This window comes from Desmodus rotundus, chromosome 13 (genome assembly GCF_022682495.2).
Source record: "Desmodus rotundus isolate HL8 chromosome 13, HLdesRot8A.1, whole genome shotgun sequence".
Classification (NCBI taxonomy): Eukaryota; Metazoa; Chordata; class Mammalia; order Chiroptera; family Phyllostomidae; genus Desmodus; species Desmodus rotundus.
The window spans coordinates 60982153-60991381 of record NC_071399.1 but is presented as its reverse complement, the minus strand read 5'-3'; the positions used below and the strand labels follow the sequence as shown (position 1 = coordinate 60991381).

At 39.1% G+C, this 9229-nt stretch overlaps 1 long non-coding RNA gene and 1 pseudogene across 1 annotated transcript; both read left to right on the top strand.

The window, feature by feature from the left end:
• The first annotated feature begins 1595 nt into the window (after window positions 1-1595).
• LOC112310969 (large ribosomal subunit protein eL6 pseudogene) lies at window positions 1596-2452 on the top strand (annotated as a pseudogene).
• A 1944-nt stretch (window positions 2453-4396) lies between these two features.
• Window positions 4397-6316, top strand: LOC123480337 (uncharacterized). The gene is made up of 3 exons (XR_006656294.2): window positions 4397-4570; window positions 4952-5022; window positions 5674-6316. It is a non-coding gene; the product is annotated as an uncharacterized lncRNA (long non-coding RNA).
• Window positions 6317-9229: the final 2913 nt, after the last annotated feature.

Sequence of the window (9229 nt, the reverse complement as noted above, 5' to 3'; positions counted from 1 at the left end):
AATAACGCATAGGCTAGGGGTAACCTGGATACTTATGTGTGAAAGAAAGGAGAGTCTGGGATATGGTTCAAGAAGTTGAAGAAGAAAGGCACAGAAATAAAACAGACTGGACACCTGAATAGGTAATGGCCAGCAGGGAATGCCTATAAAAGGGTTTGCTTTAGGCTTCTTAGGAAAGTTACATTTGGTAAATTTTTGAAGTTCCCTCTTGCTATCTCCAAATCTTTGGAAGAGATTGGTTTGTCACTACTAATCTCTTGGTGCTTGTTCACCTGTACTGAGGGGAACTGAGGGACAGACCAAATCTTTGCAAACAGTGTGCGCCTTCTCCACCTGCGAAACCGGCTCTGGAAACGCAAGTTTCCTGTCACTTGTCCTGCCCTTTGTTCTTCAGCTTTCTCTCAACCAGTCTGTATGTAGGTTTTGTAGAAAAGGTTTAAAGTCAACCGGAATCACTGTGCAGTTCATATATAAATGTTAACACTGTATCAGTATCTTAAATGAATGATAAAATTGTTTATACCCTGGAGTTCACACTAACATTGGGAAATGGAAAGGGAACTAATATTTATTGAACATCTACCATGTAGTGTTAATCATCTCACTTCATCTTCACAACTGTAGGTAAAAAAGACTAAAAAGTACAACCATTAGGGGGACGAGTCAAACCCAGTGGGTTTTATGTGGTAATTTCAGTTTCGCCTGCTCAGGATACCGGTCTGTCCCACTGTTTTATTGGTGAGGGCATCCCAATTTCTTCTGGGGATGTCCCCACCAATGCCTTGTGGATTGGATGGATTGTCCATCCTATCATCCCACTTGTGTAACTTCATCTGTCCCCCGCCCTCCAGGGCCCGGCCTCGACAAACCTAGGCATTTCACTCAGGTCTGACTCACCCGAGACCTCTCTGAGACTTTATTTCCTTGAGTTAACAATGCAGACTGGCTAAGCCACTGTAGTAGGAGAGAAGGAGGAAAACATAGAAAAGGAAACAGAGAAAAGTGGGGATGAGATGTCAGGAAGAAGAGAGAAGGAAGGTTCTGGCTGACTTGACTCACTAGCAGGACCAGCTTTGTGGGTATGCAGCCTGTACAGTCAGTCACACGGGATTCTGAACTTGGAAAGGCCTTGCACGTAAGGTTTAATGCTCGTTGCAAGCTTGTAATTCTTAATAATTTTTAAACTAGGCTTTTTTACTTTCTAAATTATATAGCTAGTCCTGATCTTCAGGTTCAGCTTCTGAGATCTAATTCCTTCTATTATGTGAACTTCCCTAGTATTTTTCTCTGCTACGTAGGAAAATAAAGTGTCCTTCTGTGCTTCAGCTAGTTTGAGTTGAGAATCTGTGACTTGCAATGGAAACCATTCTGGCAAATGTATCTCCAAACCCACACTTTCTCTCAGTCCTCGGGTTGTGATAGCTTCAACCCTTGATTATCTCTGAAGGATAAATTATTCACTTATGATTTGTGACATAGTTTTAACACTAAGTGTTGTTTTCCTGTCATCTGTCATGTTTTCAGCTAACTTCACAACATCAATTAAATAGTCCCTGGAATGAAAAATGTTAACAGTTTTTTTCCCATCTTGCAAGATGGCGGGTGAAAAAACTGAGAAGCTGGATACTGAGGAGAAGAAACCCCAAGCCAAGAAGTCTGGTGCTGGTGGCAGGTTAAGAAGGGTAACCTCAAGGCCAAGATGCCTCAGAAGGGTCAGCTCCACAGCAGCGGAAACCTTGTCTTAGTGAAAGGAATTGGCAGCTATTCCCATGCAGCTATATATTCCCGAAAAGCCATGTAGAAGAGGAAATATTCCGCAGCTAAATCCAGGATTGAAAAGAAGAAGGAGAAAGTTATGGCTACTGTCCCTAAGCCAGTTGGTGGCAACAAGAACGTTGGTACCCGAGTGGTTAAACTTCACAAAGTGCCTAGATACTATCCTACTGAAGTCGTGCCTAGAAAGCTGTTGGGCATGAGCAGAAACCCTTCAGTCAGCACGTGAGAAAACTGCAGGCCAGCATCACTCCCGGGACCATTCTGATCATCCTCACTGGGACCGCAGAGGCAAGAGGTGGTTTTCCTGAAGCAGCTGAGCAGTGGCTTGCTGCTTGTGACTGGACCTCTGGCCCTTAATCAAGTTCTTCTGTGTAGAACACACCAGAAATTTGTCATCGCCACCTCCACCAAAATTGGTATCAGTGGTGTGAAAATCCCCAAGCATCTCACTGACGCTTACTTCAGGAAGCAGCTGCGCAAGCCCAGACACCAGGAGGGGGAGATATTCGACACGGAGATAGAGAAATACAAGATTACAGAGCAACGCGAGGTTGATCAGAAAGCCGTGGACTCGCAAATGCTGCCAAAAATCAAAGCTGTTTCCCAACTCCTGGGCCACCTCCGCTCTGTGTTTGCTCTCACAAACGGCCTTTATCCTCGCCAAATGAAGTTCTAAATTTCTTTTGAAAAACTCAATTAAATAACTGATCTGTTAAAAAAAAAGTTGTTTCTAATATATATTTTAGTATATAATAAAAATATTTTAAAAATATTTTTAAATCCCATACACAATATATAAAAATTGTAATTAATGTTTTTAGATTGACTTCAGTTTATAAAATGCTTTTGCATGCAATATATTACTATAAGGTTTTCTGTTTTGAATAGAACTACTGGGCCACTAATAGCTAAACCATTTACCTGGTAATGGGTACATTTTGATGTTTGAAAATTTTGAAACCAATTGAAAGGGGTATCCCACTGCCCTATAAAAGCATGGTTTATCTACATCTGAAATTCAGTTTGTGGTGCTGCTCATCCTGTTAGTAGAGACACACCAAATTCAAGAAACACCATATTTGATCACCAAAACAGGGATCCGGTTCTGTTGTATGGAAACAGGACTCAAAGACAGGAATGCTTTCAACTGAGAGTGAAGGCTAAGGGGGGACATGCCCAAAATGCATGAAGTCATATGCACTAATTAGATCTTAAAAAAAAAAAGAACAGGTACTTCACATTCTGAAACATTGGAATGAGATCCTGTCTTCTGAAACCTCAGTCTAGAAAGTTAGGTTGAACTACAACTACAATACTGCTTAATTTCAAAAAGCATTTGGGCACATGTTTACTAAAAGTAAATAGACTATGCCTGAACATTAAGGTTTAACATAAATTTGATGGAAGGCTAACACATGTTTCCTTGTGGTTTTATGTGTCAAAAATATTCTGGGCTAGAGTCCCCAGGGTGTTCATTTACCCTGAGAAAATTAACAGGACATTGTTGTACTGAAATTGTCCTTCCGGCATCCTCCATGGCTCTCCTCCTTTCTTCCTTTGCAGAGTAATTTGTTCTTATTCAAGACCACTATTCAGAAAATGGGTAAGGTGCCACTTTTCCTTGTCATAGAATGAATGAAGAGAGGATGTTTTATTTTGTTTGAAACAGTTCACTCCCTCCTGTTAGTAAGAAGTAAAAATTGGGTTTAGGGATTCATATCACAGAGAGAGGTGAGAAATAGAGTTATAGAAATGGCAAGACCTCAAAATGAATTCAGAATTTAGTAAGCATCTGAAGGACAACAACAGATGGCAAGTTTAGAGGTGTACAGATATAAATGGGGGAGGTCAGATGAATTTCGACAGCAATTGCAGGACTGCGTGATAGTTTTGAGGAATAAGGAAGAGAGGAGAAACCATATGGTAAGATGATAATTAGGCTCCAGCATTTGCCTTTAAGAAAATAAAAATCTTGGAAACTTATTTTTGAAGATACAACCTAAGGTAAAGGAAAAGATTTATTGGAAAAGAAAAGAGAGATGGCAATGTAAGTCTCAATTGCAGAATTTTTAAGAGATTTTGCAGTAAAATTAAAGCTAGGAAAATGAAGAAAAGAAATATATCGTAATTTAAACAATACAGAACTATGAATCAGGCTTCCTAATTATAGGAATAGTAGAATAGTACTAAGAAATTAAACAGTGCTCCCAAAGAAATTGTTTATAAAAACTAAACATTTGACACCGAACATATACTGATGAATTCTCTACTTAGTAAAATGCAGGTCTCTTCTTCATGTACAGGAAGAAATAGTAAACATCTTCAAGTGCAGAGAAAAGTCTCTGCTGGGCATAGGTGGCTGGCTAAGTGCATTAAAGGCTTGCTAAACTCCGGGGTCACTCCATTCCCTACGTTGAGCCAAGTTTGTTTCTTTTAAGGTCAACAGAAGGCAGACTTTTATGAAATTAAGCAACTGGTCAAAACATTTTTCCGCTGCCAATTACCTAGTAAGGCAATCTTGCCACATTGGTTTGTGGCAGTTCTGCTTGACAGCTTTCCCCCTCTCATTCTTCTGGAGGGGTGGGAAGGTGGAGCAGCTGGATTTTAAACCCGGGGAGTAAGTAGACTATAATAACCTGTTCAGAGAGATTTCTGTGGCAGCTGCCTGCAGAGTGTGTGGAGGGAGAAGAGTGTGGTCTGAGAAAGCAGCTGGAGGCCGGTTCAGCCTGAAAATGAACAGCAGGCAGGGGCTGGTCGGAGGCAGAGGCAATGGTGCTGAGAATGGATTTGAGAGGTATGAAGTATATTAAAAATGAGGAAGTGGCAGGAATTAGAGGCTAGATGTGAAGTGGAGTGGGTTTCTGTGAGGTAACTGGGCAGGCCTAGTTGCTATTCATGAAGGTGAGCTTCCTGGGTGAGAGGCAGATGTGAAGAGGAAAACACTGAGTTCACTTTCGCATGTGTTGAATTGTAGGGACAGGCTTATGTTTTTTTTATTCCTCGTTCTGCCTGCCAATCTTCTAATGATATTATTCTCTTCATGAATTAATATGCTCTTGAAGTCAAAGTTATCAATCCTTTAACCCAGAAAAACCCCCAGCAACTTCCCAACAAGTGCTAATTAAATTAGTTTCATTCTTAGAAGAACGACTTAATTTCACTCCTCCTTTTCCAGGTTTCGAGGAGGCCTCACTTTTTGCCCTATACGACCTCGAGCTGGGTGCAACCTGCCAAAGAGAAGGAAAGGTCAGAGAGCACTTCTGGGCTTTCTGTCTGGGGTGCTGAGGAGTAGTGGTGGGACCGGCGGGCGTTGGCAGTGGAGGCTGGGATTGTGAAAGGTTCAGTTTTGTTAATATTTAAACTGGGAATACCCAAGTAGAATTGTGATTTCATAGCATGTCAGATTGGATGGGACTTTCAAGGAGAAGAAAAATTAACACTTATTGAGTATATAATAATATTCTAAGCACTTTGCTAGAATAATTTCTGATTTATTGCCTCAATTAATCTTGATAATATGCTTCTAAATTATATCTCCTGTGTTGTAAATGAAAATAGAGATTCTCGGAGGATAAGTAGCTCGAAGTCACTCCGTTATTCAGTGGGTTATTTAGAGCATTTAGGGCATGGGAGGGGAGCAGCTGTCATCCTTAGTACCCCATTCCAAAAGCATGAAAGTGGTTCTTATGGGGCAAGAAATGGCCACTTTTTATGTAAAGAAATGATATACATATTGCACTTAACCAAGTACATAGTATATTTACAGTAGAATTTCACTAGGGGCAAGTAGGAAAATGTCTACAAGGACTTTCAGGGCTGATAACAAAAGGTTAAGAAACACTGATTTAGGTCCCATTTCATTTAATGAAGTTTTTACTTTTCTTTCTTTTTTTGCAGAATTCCTTTTTGCTTCACATGAAACCCCATGTCAACAATAATACATACAACAAGTAAAAACAGTGTTGCTTTAAGTGTTGCTAGGGACAGGGTCCAGAATCATCCCGTTTCTGATGCCTTTTCCCTCCCTTTCTGCAGAGGCCCTTAAGGTACTGATAAGAAAGCTTAGAGCTCTAAGGAACACAAATAAACTGAGGCAAGCTTATAAGGTGGAAGCATTCACTCCTACAGTCACTTTATTACCCGGAAGTCACACACAGAGTGGAACTGAATCAGGCTTCACACTCTGAGGCATTCCATGGGGTAAGGCACTCTATCACACTGGGCGACAAAGAAGAGAAAGATGGCCTGAGCGGAGGTCAGGCACAGAATGTTTAGAGAGATGAGGAGAGAAGTGAGTGAGAGGAGATGTTAAAAAAGGATACTCATTACAAGAAAAAAAATTTTATGTGTGGTGATGGATGTTAACTGGACTCATTGTGGCGATCATTTTGCAATATATACAAATATCAAATCCTTACGCTGTATACCTGAAATTAATATAACATTATATGTCGTCAACTATGTATCAATAAAAATAACTTTAGAAAAGACGGATACTGTAATCAACAGCAGCAAATGGAGAGTTTATTAAAGATTGAGAATAAAGATCTGACGATATAAAATTCTCTGGTGGCTTATGAGCAGTTTCTGGACAGTGTGTAGACAGACCTTGATTTCCCTGGAAGTCGTAAATATTTCGGTCATCATCAGCGAAATGGTAAGAATGCTTGCTTTGCTAAATAGTGCAATTAATTTTATATTACCTTTTCATAACCAATGGAGACAGCCATATGTTAATCACACCAAATCAACAAAACAGGTTTCAGTCTGTTGTATTAAGATGGGTTCAGCCAAAGAATTGGAACACAACACAAGCAATGCACACAAATGGATGCCTCCAGGAGAGATCTCACTGAGACAGGCTCTACGTTTGATTTCATAGAATGTCCTGAAAGAGCAATTTACCTGGGGATAAAAAGTGCAAACATATATGGTGATAAGAAAGAGACGTAAATGAAAAAAAAGAAAATTTGAAAATCTCTATTAGGCACCATACAATTTGAGCTTATTTACATGTATTTTTAGCCTTGAGTGACACAGTTGCTATGGGCTATTACCAGAAAAATCATTATCCAAGTGACTCAACAAATTATAGTGAGGCATCAGTAATTGTCCTTTAATATGAAGGAATTAAACTGTAATCTTACAGTAGTCTTAATAATTACTTAATTTATTTTAGCTATTTATTTCAACTATTGGAAGTATGATCTTGTAGTGACATATCACACTTGTAACTGAACCTTAGTTAAGTGTCTCACACTAATAGGAATATTCCTTTCTCTTTTAAATGGTTTTCTCATCTACAAATGTGGGGAGATTAATTTTCTAATCAAAACATCCTGGGAAACTATTAAGCATGACATTAAACTGTGTTATACTAATTACATTCCCTATGAAGAATTTCTCTGTGAACTTATAGCATGAGACCCTGGAGAAAAAACATAGAGCACAAATTGCTTAAATGTATTTTAAGAAGAATCATATATCCCTATAATAATTTTGGTTTTCATTTTGCTGTAAATCAACTCTCTTCTCCACAGTGACTCATTATGGTGGCAAGATCTTCTTGACCTTGTTAATCACATTTAAAAAAACGGTGTTAAATGGCTGCGTGAGCGTCTAATATGGCAAAGTGAAATACTTAGCTGTATTGTGAACATTTGTCTAAAATTAATATTTGGTTCTTACTAGAATACTACTCTTATTGAAAAAAAAGAAATAACTGAACACAAGTAATTGTTATACATCTAGGGGAAAAATCATTTAGCAGGGGTCAGAAAACATTTCCTGTAAAAGACCAGATATCAGACATTTTATATTTTGCAGGCCGTGCGGTCTGCTGCACCCACCGCTCCAGCTGTAGAGCAAAAGCAGCTATGGACAATGTGTCGGAATTGGCATGGCTACCGTCCAGTAACATTTTATTGACAAACAATTGACAGCAAATCAAAGCCACAGTGGGATACCACTTCACATCCACTAACACGGCTAGACAAAAAAGTCAAGTAAAAGTAATTGTTGGAGAGGATATGGTGAAACTGGAACCCTCCTGCCCTGCTGGAGGGAATGTAAAATGGTGCAGCCACTTTGGAAACGTCTGGCAGTTCCTCAAACACAGAGTTACCGTATGACTGGGCAATTCCTGTCCTGTGCATATATCCAAGAGAAATGAATACCCATGTTCACACAAAAACTTGTACCTGCATGTTAATGGCAGCATTATTTGTAATAGTCAAAGGTAGAAACGACCCAAATGTCCATCAGCTGAGGAATGCATAAACAAAATGTGCTGTATCCATACAACACAATACAATGAAGTACTACTCAGCCCTTCAGGGATATTTGGGGATGCTGGGAAAATTTTAGGTGACATCTAGGGTAAAGGTGATTATTACCTGTACAATGCAGCTACCTGACACACCTTTGGTAAAGGTCAGGAGCGCTGCTATGCTGTACATCCTACAATGTGCAGGACAGTGTCCCACCCCCAACCCCACCAAAGAATGATCCAGGTCCAAATGTTAATGTGGAGGTTAAGAACCCCTGGTAGAGACACGTACATTATAGAACTATATCAGTGATCATTCTGTGCATAAAGTTTGTTTTTGAGCCATCTGACATTGTATTGTAAAACAGCAGCAATTTTAACAAAGACAGACGCTCATGTGGAGAGTGAGGGAGAAGCCATGCCTCAAATCTGGTAGGGCAAGCAAAACTATTATTTCCTGGCATTGAGAGTTTGGACTGAAAGTGCAAAGCCAGATAATTATTCTAACACGTTGTCATTAAGAAAAAAATGCTATGAATTTGTGTAGCGTGAACTACCTCCACTGTAGTCAGGTGCTAAAACAATGGTGAAAGTGATAATGTTAAATCAATTAGGTTTGAATTAGGTTTGCAATTGCTACATGTCCTTGTGTTAATCCACCGACCATCTGGAAAGCATGCATGGCAAAGACCTGCTTTTGTAGTTTAACCTGAAACTTAAAGAGGGAACACAGTGGATTTCCTTGATTCTGATTCTTGCCTCTAAGTTACTTTAAGGGAGAGAAGAGAAATGCATGTGATAAGAGAGATAAAATAAAATGGAAAGACAGGATGGAAGGGAGGAAAAAGATTTTATGACTCATGTTTAAAAACAAAATTAAAGGTATCCTGAAAGGAAATGATTTCATTTTTTCCTTATATGACCTTGATAGCTCAGTGTGGTCTCAATGCCAGTAAACTAAGATTTTCTAGAGGAACAGGAGGAGTTAAGGGCACTCACTCTAAGGTTCCTATATTTCTGTTAATTTGTGTATTTTGTTAAAAGCTTGATATTAAACATTTCCAGTAAACAGGAAATGAAAAATAGATTTAAATATACTCACCACTGAGATTAAATATGTGTCATCATTTTGTTAGATTTACTTAAAATCTTTCCCTTTCAATACATAAAACATTTTTAGATGTT